Raw genomic sequence first — 20226 nt, 5'->3', positions numbered from 1 at the left:
ACGTTTGTTCTCTACGTCTGTGTCTCTATTTCTGCTTTGCAAATAAGATCATCTATACCGTTTTTCTAGATTCCACATATGTGTTAATATATGATATTTGTTTTTCTCTTTCTGACTTACTTCACTCTGTATGACAGTCTCTAGGTCCATCCATGTCTCTGCAGATGACCCAATTTCATTCCTTTTTATGGCTGAGTAATATTCCATTGTACATATGTACCACATCTTCTTTATCCATTCTTCTGTTGATGGACATTTAGGTTGCTTCCATGTCCTGGCTATTATAAATAGTGTTACAATGAACATTGGAGTGCATGTATCTTTTCGAATTAACGTTTTCTCTGGGTATATGCTCAGGAGTGGGATTGCTGGGTCATATAGTAGCTCTATTTTTAGTTTTTTAAGGAACCTCCATACTGTTCTCCATAGTGGCTGTATCAATTTACATTCCCACCAACAGTGCAAGAGGGTTCCCTTTTCTCCACACCCTCTCCAGTATTTATTGTTAGTAGATTTTTTATGAACCGTTAGATTTAATCACATGAAATTGCAGACATTCAACCACTTTGGTCTATTAAAAACCGACAATTTCATATGGTTCAATCAGATGCTATTGTGTCTTATGTATAACAGGCTACGGGAACAGAGAGGAATGAGTGGTTAATTTACGTGTTAGATTGTTGTCGAAAGGCTTTACTGAGGAGATAACATTTAACCTTGGCCTGAAAGGAGTAATAGAATTTTGAAAATATTGTAAAAGGTGAGGTGAGAGGAAGTAAGTTGCATTTATGCCATAAATACTTATTGAGTGCCTACTATGTGCAGGATGGTATCGCACGCTTATGATACAGTGTTCAGCCTATACAGTTGAAAGTCTCTGTCTCCCTGGAATTTACATTCCAAGGAGGGATCCTGGGAATAAACACCTAATTAATTATTTAATTACAGTTCTGATTGGTGCTAAGAAGAAGCAAGTCTGCTAGGAGAGCAAGTTACAGGGGCCTGATCTGACCTGTGGATTCTCCAAGATAAAAAGGAATTAGCCAGAAAGAGATATGGGTGGAGGAGAGCATTCCAGACAGACGAACTGCCTGTGCAAAGGCCCTGCAGCAGGCCAAGGGAGCAATGTTTCACCTCTCAGATTTTAATGATCCTAAGAGTATATGTCTCTATGATATGATCCCATTCCCAGGGGCTCTGACACTTGGTAAATACACAGGAGAAGACCTGGGTTCTAAGGTGTAGCCAAATCACTAACAAGGTGACTTGGGTGAAGGTATCTTAGCCAGGAGCTATCTGTTCGGAAGGAAAATTAATTAATAAAATAAAAATGAATGAAAATGAAAGCAAAGCAAATAATTAAGGATATTGATTTTTTTTCCCCAATTGTTCGAGTTTTCAACCTCCTTTTCAGATCCCTGCTGATTCTCCTTACTCCTGAAGCCCAGATAGCCTTAGAAGAAATAGGCTTAAAACCCGTTGGGGGCTTCCCTGGTGGCGCAGTGGTTGCGCGTCCGCCTGCCGATGCAGGGGAACCGGGTTCGCGCCCCGGTCTGGGAGGATCCCACGTGCCGCGGAGCGGCTGGGCCCGTGAGCCATGGCCGCTGGGCCTGCGCGTCCGGAGCCTGTGCTCCGCAATGGGAGAGGCCACAACAGTGAGAGGCCCACGTACCACAAAAAAAAAAAAAAAAAAAAACCCGTTGGGAGGTTTAACCTGAAAGTGTGTCAGAGTCGCCCACCTGGGTGGGGCACAGGCTGATTTCAGTGCGCCCCTATTTGGACACGCGTGGACCACTTCTGGAAGGCTCCGCCCTCTGCCACAGGCTTTACCAACAGACTCCACACGGAGGGAATGCCCTCGGGGTCTGACCAGCTGAGGACACAGCTGAACCGGGCCTGGGCTGCTGGCAGATGTGAGGAAAGGAATGGTGATGGGATGGAGAGGCCGGGGGGCTGACGCCACCTGACAGTCCCTCTGCATATTTCACAGCTTTTCTTCGTGTCTGGCATTGTTATTTTTGCAAATACAGGTTTGTTTGTTTTTTTTTGCAAATACGGTTTGTAAAAAGGAAGCTATTATTTTTTCATGTGCTTTAATATATGTTTGTGAAAATTTTTCATCTGCAGATGTAGTTCCTCGTGGACAATATCCAGCACAGAACTTAGAGGCAGAGCCTCCTCAGACCAATTAGCCAAATCAGCCAATTCCTCTCAGAAAAACCCTGACTTCATTTTCACGCTCGAATAAGTTTCCTTGCATCCCTGTGACAACTGTCTCACTTCTGAATCCCGATTCTTACAGAGAATCGTAAGACCTTCATCTGACCTTGCCGCCTGGGTGAAGTAAGGGGCCTCTACCTCCAGTATTTTCTAAGGACATTTCCCTTTGTCCCTGTCAGGGGCTCTCTGGAAGGAGAGGTGTGGTGCCCTGGAGGCTTTCACCCTTGTGAGCTTCAGGATGGGTGAGGGGCATGCAGTTTTTTTATAAAGTGGGAGAAGGATGGCTGGGGTAAAAATCGTTGAGAAATGTGAAGTACAGGTCTATTCTTAGGCAGAAAAAAATACAAATTTAAATCGAGCATCTGAAAATTAATTTCGTCAAGACTGTCAATGCCTGAAGAGGCCCTGGAAAAATGTTCTTGTACCCCTTTTTGCAGAATACTGATTTAAAAACAACTCTTGTCGGCCAACTTGGTCCCTGAGCCCTCTGTTCATTTAGTGTTTAGAACGCGGCCACTCACCTCTCCCCAAAGTTTACTAAATCCACTTCTCTCCTTTTAGAAGAGTGTGCGCTTGGAGGACAAACCATCCTGAGGTGAAGCTGCCCTGATGCCCGCAGGCTGCAGGCTCCTGTCCTACACAGATTCCCTGCCCTGAGCTTCTGAAGACGGGACCGGCCTCAGGTAAGTCCTGTGAGGGAGCTGGTGGGCTTAATGGAGCTCCAGTCTGTCTCCATGACAACAGAACAAACGGTGTATTTTATAGAGTCAGTTTTGCTACGGCTAAAAGAACCTCAACCTGTCCAGCACTGATTTTATAGGTCTAGAAACCGAAGCCAGAGATATGGGGGGGTTGGTGTTCTCCAAATCTCACTGTTAGCAAGTGGCAGAACTGGGCTGGAAGTTGATTCCCCAAAACCAGGGCTACCCCGGGGAAATGAAACACTGGTTGGCATCACAAAGATAAAACAAATGGGTTCACTGACCAGACCTTTCACATTTTCCTCGCTGCCCTGGTATCTTTTAGATACAGTTGTGATTTCTTCATCTTGGAAGCCAGATGGTCATGGACCTCCCCCGGATTTTAAGAGGAATCACAGCTAGAGATGCCTGGAAGGGTTTTTTGGCTACGACTTTCCTAAGAATAAGTTTTTTAGAATTTCTATCACCTTCCAAGTGGCTGCACGGTCCCCAGGATTCCTACTGGACTTGGGCTGCAGAGGAGCCTGAAACTGAAGTCCTTCAAATCATTCCAAATTGCAGGTGCTTCAAAATAAATGTCTTTTAAAACTTGAGCAATGTTTGCCTCATCTCTGGGGCTTTTCTCATTTAATTCAGACTTGATGGCTTATTCCCACTTTGCACCTGCTGGAAATTCCAGAGGATCAGCAGTCCAGCCGTGACCAACCACCAGTTAAAGACCCCAGTCAGCTGCACTTGACTCAAACATTAGGTAGCCTTCCACGGTTCTGGGAGAGGCCAACATAAATCCCTGTGCTGAGTGGGACTCCGGAGATGGGGAGACGCCCAGTCCTGTAGCCTCTGGGGTGGACCTCATCACCTCGTCATACCTCTGTCCAGAATGATCCTGAGCTGTAGCAGAAGTCAGCATAATGATACATCTGAAGCTTAGTCTGTGGAGGGTGCAGATGAATCAAGTCTCTCAAGCTGGAAAAAAGCAGAGAAATGAATCACTGGTGAATTTAGGAGGAATAGAGAGTTCATCAGTTAATCAGAAACCATTTTAGCATCCAAATTAGCAATCTCATTTCCTGAGTCCATTGGGTAATTACTTCTCTTCGTTTTAGAAGTGCCTATAATAACCCCCTTAAAAAATAAATTCAAGTAACTTCGCAGAAAAATAAGAATCCAAATGGATATGAAACTTAATTATCTAGAGTCTAAAAATATTAGAATGAGTAAGGATGTTAGAGATGCTCCGTATTCAACTATACATCAGTAAATTTTTTTTTTTTGGCCACGCAGCACAGCATGTGGGACCTTAGATCCCTGACCAGGGATCGAACCCTCACCCCCGGAATTGGAAGCATGGAATCTTAGCCACTGGACTGCCAGGGAAGTCCCTCAATAAAATTTTCAAAAAAACAAAAAAACACACAAAAGAAATGCTCTGTAAAATGGAGATAATAGACACACCACATAGAATTGTGCTGCAGATGAATTGTCACAATGACCATGAGGCATTTGGCCAGAGTCTTGTTTATACAACTCAGGTTTCATCTAATTCAGCCTGTCATTTTATAGACGGAGGACCTGAGGCCTGGGGAAACTTCCTTGTCTACGGTCAGAAAGCTGCTGTGAGCTGACCGGGTCCTGGGCTGACACCCAATTTAGAAACCTTTCTACTTTACATGCTTCCAACACCCAGCCAGTGTAAATCAGCACATTTTGGCTTAACCCTTTAAACTCCAGAAAGCGCTGAGGGAGGTAAGATTTCTCGAAGACTTCTGCTATGTGTGTCACAAAAGTTGCTTGAGGCTGCTGGACGACTCACATGGAAGCTTTGGTTTCCTCCTGAACCTTCTGCCTTCCTGTTGGTTACAAGCTGCTTTCACATCAGCCTGAGGCCTGATCGGAGAAGTGCTGGCTTAGGGGTATGACACATGCTTGAAACACGTATCAGGGTCCTTCTGGAAGGAGAATTGGGAAGAAGGTGGCAAAGGCTTATAAGATGGGTGATGTTTTAAAAAAAAGAAGCTATGGAGCCTTCTCTCTTTTACCCCAAATTTCTAGAAATCTCACCTACAATGGATATTTATTTTGGCCTTTCTCAGAATCATTCAAGCCCATTTTTTATATCAGAATTTAGAGGAGCTGGCTAAGAGGAGAATATTAATTGTGAAAGCATGGGGATGACTGGCCGGGTCCATCCTGCTGGAATTTCCACCAGGGGCTCAGTAACTGACAAGCAGAGGTAGATCACTCAATTCATATGCTATTACAACTTTGCATAATAATACATAAATCTTACAAATTTTCTTTACCTTAAAGCCATTAAACACACTGATGATATAAATGTATTTTTTCCTAAATATAATTAGAATACTTTATGACTAATATATTTTCTTAAATTCACTCCCTTAAAAGTGGTTCATCTTTCTCCCTGTTAATTGAATTTGACTATTTTCACAGCTTTATATCCTTTCTACTCTAGTTTATATTTAGCTGCTATTTAAAAAAATTCCTTTATTCCTGTATGTTAGTTATTTCTTCTTTCTTTCTTCTTTCCCCTAGTACTGTTTTAGATTTAAAAACATACATTGTGGGGGGATTGGAGAAGGAAGGCTGAAAAGTGTACTTGTTCAGCCAGACTTATCCAACCATGGGCATTTATTCCTCACAATGTTCCATCCTGTCTTTTGAGATGTGTGTGTGTGTGTGTGTGTGTGTGTGTGTGTGTGTCTATGGTCTATATACATCAGCTTTTTTAAAAAGATGGATAAATTGTGTGTATTTATAATTTTGCATTCTTCTTTTGGTTTTCGACTGTCAGCTGAGGCCTCCCTGCCTCTTTTGAGATTAGGCACAATGAACAGGAACTTTCCAACCCCATTGCCTATGGATTTCCAAAGTTCTCCCCAACATCTCTCTGAACTTCTGAGGAGCGGGCAGAGTGGAGTTTGTGCTGTTAAGGCCTCTTCTGCTTCTGGGATTCCCTGGTGGTCCCGTGATTAGGACTCAGCGCTTTCACCGTGTGGGTCCTGGTTCAATCCCTGGTCAGGGAACTAAGATCCCACAAGCCATGCAGCGAGGCCAAAAGGAAAAAAAAAAAAGGGCTCTTCTGCTTCTTGGCTACTCCTTTCCTTCCTGTAACTTTGTCTCCATTTACAGCCCATAAAACGCTGTCTGTTCTATGATCAAAGAGACCAAAACCTCCAGTTATAAAGGTAAGCAGGGAAGACCCTGTAAGAACGCATCCATGTTGAAATGAGTCCCCGACAGCGATCAGAGCTTCCTAGCATCGTGCTGTTGATATTGAGTCATGTGGGTGAGAAAAAAAAATGTTCCTACCATTTATTGAAACTGTGTGTACTTATTGAGCTCCTGCCAGCCACTCTAGCTAGGTATCATAGAAACCCCAGAGACCCCCTAGTGAAGAGGACTGTGAGCAGCAAATATTTTGAGGCAAAATGTTGAACTAAAACAAGGGGTGGGCAGACCATCAAGATGGGAAACTGAACCCCTGTGGCTCCGTTTCTTTCCTGTCCTAAAACTGACAGGAAAGGTGTACTATCACTAACTACGAAAATTCCTAACAGGACTGCAAATTAAAGAGATGATTTTGGTTAACTAGAAATTATTAGGCATTTCTAAAAGACATTTGATAGAGAGAAGCAAAGTAAAGTGAGAAGCCAGACCCCCCAACATTCCGAGGAGTGGTCTCCAACCAAGTAAAGATGGTACCGGCAGTAGAAGTGGCAGCCAGCACAAGGAGTGGGTCCTGAGCCCCCATCTGGTGACTGCACATTTTACATCCACGGGTGTGTGTAAATGCGCCAGGAGGGGTCTGGGATTGGGTGGGCTTGTCAAGTGAGACTTAAGCTATACCTTCCTTTTGAAAAACGTCTATTTTACATTGCAAACTTAAACATATGATTGCTCATTTTAAGGGGGAAATTTTCTCTGGGTTTTTAAAAAAGAAGCAATCGCATTCAGTTAAAGGGATTCAGGACAAGCTTCATGCTGGAGGCAGGATTCTCCCTATGACTTGAAGCAGAGATGACAGAAAGAGCATGCAGGAGCGGGTGGAGATGGGGAGTGAGGAGCTCGTTAGGATGTGGTGAGCAAGCCGGGAGCTAGATGTGTGAGGGGGCAGGGCTGCAACGTAGGCTGAGGAGGACGTGGGGGCCAGATTAGGTCATGTTTACTGTACTCTGTGCACAAAGCAGAGTGGGAGATTTTTGAGCAGGACAGTTACAATGTATGACTTCTACTCTGGCACAGATGTGTGTCCCAGTTGGGTGCAAACCGAAGCAAAACTCTAACTGGCAGCTAGTGAAAGGCTAATGAGGACAATTGGCTCAAATTCCCTAATGCCTCGCTCCCCACAGTGCCAACAGGAATAGGGAAGGAGGAGAGGCATCTGCAATAGACTCTGATGGTGTTTGCCCTGGGATGGAGGAAGAGCGCGGAGAATGGAGAGTGGAAGGATGGAGACACACAGCATAGTCCAATCCTGCAGTTGCATCTGGGAGGTGAAGGCAGACATGTCCCTGAATTTAATTACCGGACAGTGGGAGGTGACCTGTGACAGAGCAATTCCAGCAGGTGGTGGGGGTCAGGGTGCAGAGCTGGGGGAAGAGTGGGTGCTGTGAGGGCTCCTCGGGCGGTTGCATTGTTTAGCACCTTGGTAGTGATGGGAAGCATAGAGAGGCCACTAGAGGGGAAAGCTGTTTTAGGAATAATCTCTTTCCTGAAAGACCCTTGACCTAACCCACTCTCCTAGCTTTTCTTCTTGTCTCACTGTCCACTCCACTGTTTTCAGAAAAGATCGAAGGCTGGGAGGGGCAGTTGGAGGGTTGGAGTGACATTGTGCATTTTCCCAAATCTGACTCCCTAGGTTACAATCTGCTCCTTGAACAATTGCCAGCCGCGATGGGACCAGAGATGCCGAGATGATGGGATGGACGGGATGGGATTCTGCATTCTCAGACTTCCTCCTTCCTCCTCCCCAGGACCCCTGCTCTGAAAAATCATCCTTGGCATCACGTACAGTGAGTCAGCTGTTTAACGTACAAAACTACTTCAGAGCTTGAAAGTAAAATAAAATAAAAGGTTGGGTTGAGAGTTTAACGTGGGGGAGTTTGGACTTGAGATTTCTCTCTCCAATTTATTACAACATCCAGACCAGAGTCCAGGCCCCGGGAGCTAATCACCATAATGAGAGGCGCTCAGCTGTTTTGTTTCTGAATAGCGTTTAACAGGGCAGCAAATTTGGAAAGCATCACTTTTTTCTTTAGGGAGTGATAAAATGACCTATTTGTTATGAGTGGATTAATGAGTACAGACTAGCTGGTAGACTCGTACAAGCAGGACACATTTTATGATAGTATGAATGTCTACACGCAGGTCTAGCGGCATCACAGGAAGAAGCAGAGGCATCCAAATGTTAGATTTTATAAAGCAGGAAGCAGGAGGTCGCTCACGGCCTTTGATTTGGAACCAAAGCAGCCCACATAATGTGGCCTTGATGCGAGGTGGAATTGAAGGTTGATTTCACCACCTTCAGAACCTTCAGTCACCTGCCCGCCAAAAACCCCCAAAGAAAGGAGGCAGGTGAGAACAGTTGGGCAGCGCCCTCCTCTCCAGTCAGTGTTTGGGGAAGACGTGAGGACAGAGACCAGGCTCTCTCTGGAGGTCTCTCCATCCCTCCTATAAGATGTGGGTCATAAAAGCCTGAGCTCCCTGTAGAGTGGATTTGTTTGTTTTGTTTTGTTTGGGGGCCAACAATAAGAAATACTGACATACAAATTGTACGAGGCAGGGAAGGGGGAGGAGATTCCCCACCTTCTTCTCCCCAACCCCGCAGCCCTGTCTCCGGCTGGCGGCCCCCATGGCTGAACCCAGTGGAACCCTGCTGCTACAGCAGTTTGAGAAACACAGCCCGCAGGGTCGGCCCCTGAGAGACAGAGCAGATGGGGTGGGAGGTGCAGTGCGTGAGTCGACAAGCAGGCCCAGGACCGGCCCAAAGATGCATCGCCGCATTATTTAAGCTCATTTAGCTCAGTTTAGCTACTTTGAGTTTTCGACGGGGTCTCACCCTGCCTTGCATTTCCTCCCCCCGACCAGGGCTCTTCCCTCCTTTGCCATGTTTTCCTTCTACTTCTGATCCTTTCAAGATTTCTGGGTTATGAAGAAGCAAAACCGTTGTCTTCTGGGACACAGGCTCATTTCTCAATTTCTGGGGAAAGCACTTCGTGGGAAACTAACGAATGGATAGAGCTGGTTGTGAGGCAGACAGGGCGAAAGAGCCCGTGTGGGCGCCAGTGCAGGTCGGGCTGATGCAGAGGTGGACCAGGAGATGCCAGCGGAGGGGAGGGTTAGCAGAGGAGACCTAGTCAAAGCTGTGAAGGAGACGGGACTTGTCTCCCGTCGGCCTTTCCTTTTTAGGAACAAGTGCTTCCTTGCCGTTCTGTTGTCCCGCCGTCCTCAGGCCTCTTAAACAGAAGCCCAGAGCTGAACCCAAGCAGGCTTGCAAACAAACACAAACAGACCTCTGCTTTGAGCTGAGACGAGACCATTGGTGCCTCACCGTGAATTCGGTTCCCATCCCTCTCCCAGGGGACTTGCGTTGACCGTTTCATCTCAAATTATGAAAGGAAACGCCTTGTACGCTGTTAAAGAAACATGAGGTGTGGGGAGTCTGTTTCGCCCCTTAAAGCGTATCAGATGCTTGTGTGCAGGGCAGGTTCTGGTCGGGGAGGTGGGCACCTGAGAAGGGCAGGCAGCAAGAGGCAGGCGATGCTCACCATCCTGGGAGCAGGACTCAGGCTGTGCTCCGGACCAAGCATCCTTCTCTCTGGCCTCTTGGGTTGTAAGTCAGAGGTCTCCTGAGCTCTGAAAAACTAGGTGGAGTAGGATTTCTGTGTCAGATAAGGAAATGAGGTCAGTAAAGCCTTCGTGAGCCTCTGGTGAGGTTGGAGTGGAGCTGGACACCGTGCCACCCAGAGCGCCTGGTGGGTTGAGTTCGTCCTGCAGACCAGAGCGGGCATGAGAGCCAAGGAGGGCGGAGGGGGAAAATAAAGGAGCTGAGTGGTAAGGTTATGTAAAGAAAAACAGAAGAGAAAAACATGGCCTAATCCAAAAAGAACCCACTTACATTTTGATTTCATGTAATATACTTCCTGCTCCACAATGAGAAGTCCCATCCTCCCCCGTGCTATGTGATACCAGGCAGGGCGAAATCCCCGAGCCCTGGTCAGAACAGCTCTCAGAAAAACATCTGCGTGGATTTGCTGGCTTTCCTTAAACAAGGGCCAGCTCAGCTCCTCCAGGGCCGTGTGCAGCAAAGCTGATGACAGGCTCTGCAAGGAAAATACAAGAAGTTCTCCCTCCGTTACAAGGGGCTCTATCCTTCCAGACCAGGTTGCAGAGCATCCTCTGGGGGTAACGGCAGTTCAGGTGAGGAGTGAGGGGCTTGAGTGGTGAAGACCTTCAACCAGACCTTGGTTTCAGCACCCAGGTCCTGCCCCCTCTTCCCCCACCTCCCCACCCCCAGACGACAGGGCCCAGGAGGTTCTTGCTACAGGAAGTGGCTATGGAGGCCGGGCAGGGGGAGAAAAGGCGGGCTGGGGGAGCGGGGTAGGGGGGTGTTGAGTGAGATCAAGCCTGCTGCCTGGGTCATCGTGGGAGCAAGGAACAAATTCTGCTCAAGTTATGCGATAAACCAATCAATTTCTGTCTTGGGAAGTGAGAACATGTGGTGGCCCCAGCGAGGGGGTGCCTGTCAGGCCCAGACTCTGCCCTGAACCTCAGTGGGCGATGCTCCCCGTGAAGACTGCTCCCCACCTCAGGTGGCCGTCCACGCTGAGTCCTAGAGCTTGTACAGATGGGAGGCCTTGCTGGGCTACATCCACACCTCAGCCCCAGGGGTGATCTGAGCCTGCAGCTGAAGTCCACTAGTATGACCTTGTAAAAAAGATTTCCACTGCGAGGTGAGGCTCAGCTGCTGTGGCTTCTTGAGACCGCTTTCTCCCGTGTGTGTGTCCAGCTCGCTCTCGTATCTATGTCGGCTTCTAAAATGCTGTCTCTGCTTTAACACCTTGAGCATTTTTTTTTTTTTTTTTTTTTAGGTAAGAAGTGGATTTATTTAGAGAGAAACACACTCTACAGACAGAGTGTGGGCCATCTCAGAAATCAAGAGGCCCCAGGGTACAGGGTGGTTAGTTTTTAATGGGCTTGGTAATTTCTTTTTTTGTTTCCTAAATTTTGTTTATTTTTTATACAGCAGATTCTTATTAGTTATGTATTTTATACATATTAGTGTATACATGTCCATCCCAATCTCCCAGTTCACCCCCCCACCACCACCTACTCCCTACTTTCCCCCCCTTGGTGTGCATACGTTTGTTCTCAGAAACGTATGGACACAGATGTAGAGAACAAATGTTTGAACATTTTCTTTTTTTTTTTTGCGGTACGTGGGCCTCTCACCGTTGTGGCCTCTCCCGTTGCGGAGCACAGGCTCCGGAAGCGCAGGCTCAGCGGCCACGGCCCACGGGCCTAGCCGCTCCGCGGCATGTGGGATCCTCCCGGACCGGGCCACGAACCCGTGTCCCCTGCATCGGCAGGCGGACTCTCAAACACTGCGCCACCAGGGAAGGCCTGAACATTTTCTTAAATGTGACAAGTCTGAGTAGCTGGAGCAGGTGACTGTGGAACACTCTAGATCATCCTCTCCAGTCAGTGGTGCTTCCCAGAGGACCGCCATCTTGGTGGCCTGGAGCCCTAAACCCCGGCCCAGTCCACTTTGTCTGGAGAGCCCATGGAGCGAGCTTCTTCCCTTGGCCTGACGTTATCCTCGCCATGGCGGTGAGCAAGCGGGTGTGACATTCAGAGGGCCTAGATATTTGTAATCTTGACCTAACTGGCCTTGATATGACTTAGGCACTCGTGCTTTGGAACGAAAGTGGTCCTGTTGAGAAAGCCAGGGGTGGAGACTGGAGCGATACTCTGAGAACTTGTCCGGTTCTATACCTCTTGCTGGCTTACATGCCGGTGGATCCCAGGAACTGATCTCTCATGCTTCCTCCTAATCCCATTTTTTTTTTTTTTTTTTTTTTTTTTTTTTTTTGCGGTACGCGGGCCTCTCACTGTTGTGGCCTCTCCCGTTGCGGGGCACAGGCTCCGGACGCGCAGGCCCAGCGGCCATGGCTCACGGGCCCAGCCGCTCCGCGGCACGTGGGATCTTCCCGGACCGGGGCGCGAACCCTTGTCCCCTGCATCGGCAGGCGGACGCGCAACCACTGCGCCACCAGGGAAGCCCCCTAATCCCGTTTTTGAGGAACACACAAAAATGTTGGCCATATGCTTCAGCATACAAATCACATCTTAGGTAATAATTCTAGGACATATGACTAGAAAACTAGTGATAGCAAAGAAATGCCTGTTAAGCATTAACAATAGATCTTAGACGTGGCCATGAGATGGGCTTCATCCCTTGCCCTGTTTCCACCTGTCCTAAGATTTCCAGAGAGAGAGAGAGTGATTGGAAGTAAGATTATGGCTCTTAAGTGAAGGATCTACTTTTCTCTAATTGGTTAGACCTTAAAGGAAGGACTTATGTTCATATGAGTTGTGCAGAAAGGGATTTTAACCAATAGGGAGGCAGAGTGGGAGACAGCATAGACTGAGAGCATAATTCAGAGCAGAAAGGCTTTCCAGGAGGCACTCACACACACCGCAAACTCCCCAGTCACAAGGAAGTCCTCTGTGTACTGGAGTGCCCTAGTGAGTGCATTGGATGCATTTATTCATACAGCGAGTAACTAGTCCATAGCTTGTCCTCCCATTGCTAATAACAGAGACCTGAACTGCCCTGAAGCCACAGCTTGCTGGATCTCCAGGGTTTCTGAGCCTCAGCACAGTGACATTTCGGGCTGGATCGTTTATTGTTGGGGGAAGGGTGTCCTACGCATCGTCGGATGTTCAGCAGCGTCCCTGCCCCTACCCGCTAGACGCCTCTGGCGCCCCTCTCCCAGTCACACGACCAAAGAGGTTTCCCGACCTTGCCCCATTGTTCCCAGGGGACGAAATCCCCCCTCTCCCCCGTGGTGAGAACCAATGAGGTAGAGGAATGACATCTTTTTTCTCCAATGTTTCCCAACGATGAAGTTCGCTCTTTGGGGAGCGCAGAGGGGCAGAAGGCGTCATTCCGCATAAGGCCGAGCCCCAGCAGGCTGACGGACTGGAGGAGTGAGGACCACGTGTGTGCCCTGAGTGAAGGGTTCCTGTCTGGGGGTGGAGGTGTGAAAGGTCACCGTGACAGCAGTCACTCCCACCCCCAGCTCCTGGGTTTCCCATGAACAAACCCCATCAAGTGCCGAGTGAGCCAGATCCTGCTGAGGCTGTGAGAAAACAGGCATTTTGGATTCAGAACATTAAAACAACCCTTTGGCAACAGGCAGTGACTAGAGCAGAGATGAATAATGACATGTCTCCCTAGAAGAATCCCTCTTATTTTCATAGGAATGATATCTTTGTGTGCTGAGGCAGAGGCACGGGGGAAAATGCTGTCTATATACAAAATGCTCCCCAAACATATGACGTTATCCCGAAAACTCTGAAGAGGAGGATATAACTTCAAAAACAAACCAAAAAAAAAAAAAACATGTGAAACCCTCTTGGGCTCTGTAGACAGAGCTGATACTTCCTCTATATTGAAAAAAAAATGCTTCTGTGGTCAGTCACAGCTGAATGCTGTTGGGTGAGGTAAGTAACCCTGGGATTTCCATGGAGACATGTTTTCCAGTGGTGCCTGCATCAGGACGCTTCACGGTGCTGCTTCTCATCCGCAGCTGGGCCCCTGGATGCTGAGGGAAGAAAGTCATGCCCCAAATTGAGACACACCCCAAAAGGGAAGAACGCCGTGGCACCAGGGAGACTTTCCAAACCCTTTCTATCTTCAGACCTCAGAGTCCCATCTGTGCATAAGGAGACCGATCTGGGGACAGCAGTGGTTTCTGAGCTTGCAGTGCAGGTAAGACAGAGACGGGGTAGAGTGGAGCCCGCGTGAAGCCCAGGCATGTGAGACTGACTCCTCCCACTGGTGCTCAAGTCCAAAGAGGCGTCTGCTTTGAACTCTCCCTTTGAAGTCGGAGCTGGCCCTTGCTGCCAGAATTCTGGGTTCTCAAAAGAGGAGACATTTCTGTTGCCACAAATAGATTAGAAAAGGCTTTTGACAGTAACATTTGGCTGGATTCAAGGGCTCTGAGTTCTCCTGGAATAAGACTCACGAGCAGTCAGGCCGTGATGCTAACCCGTGAATGTCACGCACTTTATGGTAGGACTCAGCGTGGCTGTTTTTCACGAGGAGCGATATTTATGTGACCCAGACAGGTGCCTACACAGCTCGAGATGCAACTCAGGCTCCCGTTCCTAATGGCTTTCTCTCTAAGGACCGACTCGTGTCCAGAAGAGGCTGGATCAGTCTCTGACAAGTGATGTCTCATGGTTGATGTATCTGTTTCCAATAAGCCAAGTTTTATAGTCTGTCAGTGGACTGACTGCAGAGTTATAAAAAGTTGATCTCATAAAAGAGAAACGAGTGGTTGACACATCACATTGTATCTGTGTCATTTTGTGCTCTGGCAGCTGCACTGGCCCTCATTTATAGCAAAGGAGGTGACATAAAAGCAGAATAATCGGATTTCAACTATAATGGGGATTTCTCTACCCCATGGGGCTCTGAAGGGTGAGGACTATTGTGTGACTTCTGGTTTCCAAGGAAATAGATTTTCCATGCCACTGCTGAGACGTACTCAGTAGATTCCGAGAGGAATAAGGCAGAGTGGAATGGCTTCTAGCTTCTTTAGAGTGAGAACTGATAAATTTTTTGAAAGAAATAAAAACTAAAGAAATAAAGACTACAAACTAACATTCTTGAGGCTTTCAAGACTTTACCTAATCAAAGAATTTTTCTGAAAATACCATGGCGTCAGTTTTCACTTTTGGTATGTCTAGTTGCTGGGAGAGGTTGAGAAACAGTAGCTCCTTTTAAGAGCAACTCCAGTCCTGAATATCCACCCTGCTTTGCAACCTGACCAAGACATACTTCTATCCCGGTTGCCCTGCCTCTGTTCAAAATTTTATTCCAACCAGTGTTCTAAACAGGGACGCAAGGAGAGGACCACCCATCATGTGATGCAAGACAGACCACCCATCATCACCTGATGCAGGGACAGAATCATGACGCAGAGAAAGAGAATTACTTGTAAACCTATACGTGGATGGGAAGGTCATCAAGACCCGAGGCTACTCCAGGGACCAGTCTTCCCTCGTTGTGTCAGTTTTTATCTTCATAAAACTCTGTCTCCTGTCTCTACCAGCTGGCTTCCTCACCCTTAGCTCCCACGGGGCAATTGGAACCCAGCTTTGGATGCCCCAGCTTTGACTTAACCTCAATGTGCCCTTCATTTGACCTCTGCCACTGATGCCTCAGTCCCCCAGCTCACCTTTTCCAGCCACCAGAGAGCTCTGGCAGCCTGTAGACTGGCTACCGCAGGTCCTTTGCTTGCTCCTTGGGCTCCAGGAACAAGAGAATTGTGCTGCCATGGCTGACAGGAGTGTGGTAGAGCATGTTCTCTGAGAGGGGCTGTGCCCTGCAAGTAGAGATCAACCTCTTAATAGGCCATTGGCCGCCATCCCGGATCTGAAAGACATCACTCCATCCCTCCATGATTCAGCTCCAACTTTCTTTTCTGACCTTCCTTCTAGCCCAAATGAAGCACTTGCTGGTCCTTGAGGACCTATTACAGACCAGGGTTCTTGGCCTCCTTAATCAATAGAAATTGATCAGAGGCCAGACAAGAAATTCAGGCAAGGCCTTATTGGGGGCTCCTGCTACAGCAGGCGGGAGCGAGAACAAGTAACAGGGTCCCGTGTTTGCTTCCTAAGTTTCGGGGGCGAGCTGCTTCCGTATATGGGGTGAGGGTAGGGGCAGGTCCAAGGGTCGGGCTGGAGGGGCGGCTTAGGTGGTCTCCCCACCCCTTTGGTGGTGTTGAGGGCAGAGGGCATGCCCAGTGCCCTGCTTTTGCTCCCGGCTCTTCAGAAGTGGCAGCTGGGTGTTTGGTCTTTTTGTATCTTCTTGTTCATAATTTGTCCCAGCTGCTCATGCAGGCAGTTATTTTTAGTCCCTTATAAGTTTCTTTGTATGCTGTTGCTCAAGGAGACATGTTTCCAGGTGCAAAAGCCCCACAGCAAAGGGTGCCAGGTTCCAGCCTGTCTCAGACCCTCAGCTCTCTCGCCTCTGTGGATTTGCTCCACATACGGGAAACCTGCCACGATCCCAAGCCCCAGCCATTTTTCAAGGCTCATTCTTTCTGTAAAGCTTTCTCTGATCCTGCCTGATTGAAAACAAAAAACAAAAAACTACACTCCCCTCTAATCCTGCTAAGCATGTCTCATTGCAATGTGCTATTGCCACATCCCAGCAGAAGGGGAGCCGATCTTTCTACCCCTTGAATCTTGGGCTTGTTTTGGCCAATGGAATATTAGCAAACATGACATATGGAGGGGCTGGAAAAGTGCTTGTGCATCAGGGCTTTTCCTCTCTCTTGCTGATAGGGACCTTTTTTCCACCAGGAGAGTGAGGCTGGACCACATCTGGAGGACAAGAGGTCCCCTCCATCCCAGCCATCCCAGATGGGTGAGCAAGGCCCTCCTAGATCACCTGGCACTGCTGAGCCAGCCCCAAACAGAAGAACCGACCGGCCCATTGCAGAATCATGAGGGGCAACAGGTAGGTGTCCTCTGAGTCACTGAATTTTGGAGCGGTTCGTTATGCAGCAAAACCAAACCGATGTCCCATCCCTTTGCATCCTCCACATTGGAATCACTCTCCTTTTTTGAAGCCCCATAGTATTTTGTCAGTATCTTTTATTGGACATTTGTCACTTTCTACATTTTCTCATCATCAATTATGGAAACACTTAACATCAGTGAGAGAATAAATTACTTGAGGGCTGAATTCATGCTTGATTCATTTTTGTATTTCACCCAGCCTCCACTCCCACAGCATCTAACTAACCCTGACATGGAGCAAACGACCAGCAGTGTTTGTAGGGTGAATCGGTGAAGGAGGGGCAGCGTGGAGCCATGAGTGAGAACACACATTTTAGAATTCCTGGGTGAAAACCCCAGTTCTGCTACTTACTAACGGAGTCTCCCTGGGAAAGTTAGTAAGTCATTTTATTTTGCCTCGGTTTCTTCATCTATAAAAGGGGGAAAATAGCAGAATCTACATCGTGAGGTTGTTATAAGGATTAAGTGAATTGGCAGTTGTTATTTGTGAAATAGATAAATGAGAGGCATCCAGTGCTGCCTCTAGCCCATCCAGCCAAGGCCACACTCATGTCATCTCCATTCTCCACGTCCGCCAAAGGTCCTCTTTTTTTAGAAAATTAAACAATCAATCAATTAATTGATTTTTAAAACTTGAGATATAATTGACATAATATGTTATATAAGTTTAAGGTGTACAACATGTTGGTTTGATGTATTTATATGTTGAGACATGATTATCACCACAGTGTGATATGTTTCATGTTCGCATCTTAAAATTAGGTAAATGACCTCATCTTTCAAGCTCGAATTCATTTTTAGTTTTAATTTTATTTTATACAATGTGTAGACAGTTCCCTGTTCTCTGCGTTTAGAAGTATAAACAGTATAAATCTGTTAATTCTGTACATAATATTTGTAATTATGATGTAACGCTGTCCTATCCTTAAAACATGTAAAGTAAACCCTTTATGTGCAAAAAAAAGTCTTGAGCCTCGTCTGTTGAGTAACAGAATCTAACTGACAGTCAACTGGTCCAATGAGCCAGCGTAAATAGAGATGGCTGGCCTCTGCCCGGGCTCCCCCTCTGCTTTGGAGCAGAGGGAAATTGAAAAGGAGATGGTTGTTAAAAGCATGGTCTTTGGAGCCATTTGGACCACGATGTGCATCCTTGGTTTATCAGGCACTGCTCAGGGGACCCTGGGAAGACGACCTATCTCTCTGCGTCCCCATTTCTTCATCTTCATTCGATGCTCAGCCATCACGCCCTCCTGTTGTTACTGCTGCTTCTCTCTCTGCTACAATGGCTGTGCCGTCTTGCCTGAAGGACATGCTCATGCCAGGGATATCTGCCAAAGGCCCCATTTAAAATTCAACCAATTAAGGACTGCCTGGAAATACCCTCTTCGTGTCCTGTAACTTCCGTTTTGTAGGGGCTGTTGAGTTCTGCTTCCATATATGGTGGCCATTTGCACAGCTGTGAAACACCTCCTCCAACAAGTACCACTTGTTACTCCACAGTGGTAACAAGCTGTGAGCCTGGACTGGCCACACCAAATGTCAAAGGGAATAGAAGAGAGAGTGGTGTTGGAGAATGTGGCTGCACTGGACTCTTGATTTCACTTCCAAATATCTTTTCAATCTGTCCATTCCCACAGCTGCTGCCCTAGTCCAGGCCCCTATTCTGTCTTACCTAGACAGCTGCAAATGCCTCCGTCTTACTTGAGATACCCCGAGAAAGCGGAGCCTAAAAGGACTTCTTTGCAGATTGCCTATTTAGGAGTAATCCCAGGAATCAGAAGTGAGGGACAGGCAGAGTGGGAGAGAAGGAGCGTCTGTAGAAGAGCGCGTACGTGAGGTCGCCGTCGTGGAACCTAAACCCAACCTGGGACCTGAAGGGTGGGTCCTGATTGCCACGAGGCGTGTTTATCCACCGGCTCCCATTCTCCACTGGCTGAGGGTTGCTCCTGGAAGCACAGATTCTCCTGCACATTCAGATCATTCCTACATGTGCACCAACAGCTTCCCTGACATCGGTGTCACTGGAGAGGCCCCAGGGAAGGCGGCATTTGAGGTGAAGCCCACCTGGGAGAGTCCACCATGGCCGTGGCCATGGCTGAATTCAAAGGGGATGCTGAACAGGTGTGGGGCAGGGCAGCTAAGGTTTCCTGTACAATGTCCTAACTGTACAGTCTGTTCCTGTACAATCTCTACCCTTATCAGTGCTCGCTCTTCTCGACACAGGAGCTACAGTGATTATGTTTTCAAAACGTTAAATGGATCTGTCACATATACCCCCTGAACCCCCAGGACAAATCAGTTCCATGGATAAAGATCACAATCCTAAGATGGCCTAGGGAGCCCTGCCACCTCTGCCCACTGCTCCTGCCCACCCCCACCTCACTCTCTGGGAATGGGCCACCCTACCTCCTTGCCATCTTGTCCAAAGTGCTGTGCCCACTCTAACCACAGGGCCTTTGCACATGCAGTTCCTTCTTTCACTAGCACACCCCTGTTTGTGCTTCACCTCTCAGCTCAAGCATTGTTTCTACAGAGGAGCCTTTTGAACCCCATCTCTGGGATGGGCCAGGGTCCTTTGTCAAGCCTGTTGGAGGACCCGACAGTCTTCTTTTAGAGGATCTGGTGGCAGCATTTACATGGGTGGGGGCAGGGGGACGGTAGCTGGAGGGGAAGTCTGGGAGAACAACTGACTTCTCGCTGCATAGCCTTTGGGACCTTTGGAAATTTATACCCCGTTCTCATGTTACCAACTAAACTATTAGGTAATTAAACCTAAATCAGAGCAATAAGACAATTGCAAAAATCCTAATTGGCCAACTGATAGTTCTGGTTACTGTGTCTGGACGGCTGCTCCTTCGGGACCCTGCCTGTCCCAGGGCCTCCTCTTCCCCTGAGCCCGCTCACTGCCAAGCTGCATCTGAATGCCGTGGGACATGTCTTATTCTCTTCCGGAGATGAGACGGGTCGGGAGAATGTATCTTCCTGGTTCCTTGAGTGTATGTTTTGCCCTTTATTCAAGATTTGTGCTCCCCCCACTTCCTGAAGGGCTTACGCTGGCTGAGAGCCTGGGATGCCGTGTGGGGAGACATGTCTGAGCATCACACTTCTAGGACTCTCTCCGAGAAGCAGATGGAGATGTTTCAGTCACCTGATTTGAACAGATCACAGAGCTTAGGCAATAAGTTTGACTTTTAAACTCTCTGGCAACCAAGGCCGAAAAAAGGGGAACAAAGTTCTTGGCTCTGGAAAAATTTCATCCAGGAATGTGTCTGAGCTTCAGAGGTTCAGGAAGAGCTGCTAATTTTTATTTTATTTTATTTTATTTTATTTATTGTTTTTGCGGTACGCGGGCCTCTCACTGCTGTGGTCCCTCCCGTTGCGGAGCACAGGCTCCGGACGCGCAGGCTCAGCGGCCATGGCTCACGGGCCCAGCCGCTCCGCGGCACGTGGGAGCCTCCCGGACCGG

At 47.8% G+C, this 20226-nt stretch overlaps 1 long non-coding RNA gene across 14 annotated transcripts in view; it reads left to right on the top strand.

Annotated features, from left to right (window-relative positions):
* The window catches only part of LOC114488004 (uncharacterized), a 255079-nt gene that overhangs the window by 183259 nt on the left and 51594 nt on the right, over positions 1-20226 (top strand). For 2 of the 14 annotated variants that reach the window (XR_008619645.1, XR_008619643.1), the window contains 5 exons: positions 2782-2903; positions 6072-6127; positions 7292-7435; positions 7801-7954; positions 16542-17420. This is a non-coding gene — a long non-coding RNA (uncharacterized lncRNA). Of the gene's footprint in view, positions 1-2781; positions 2904-6071; positions 6128-7291; positions 7436-7800; positions 7955-13427; positions 13506-15071; positions 15243-16541; positions 17421-20226 lie in introns of those variants that run through there. The other 12 variants (XR_008619644.1, XR_008619638.1, XR_003683664.2 and 9 more) reach the window with 11 other exon arrangements.

This window comes from Physeter macrocephalus, chromosome 16, assembly GCF_002837175.3.
Source record: "Physeter macrocephalus isolate SW-GA chromosome 16, ASM283717v5, whole genome shotgun sequence".
Classification (NCBI taxonomy): domain Eukaryota; kingdom Metazoa; phylum Chordata; class Mammalia; order Artiodactyla; family Physeteridae; genus Physeter; species Physeter macrocephalus.
Note: the sequence above shows the minus strand (reverse complement) of the source record. Positions and strands in the feature narration are given on the sequence as shown.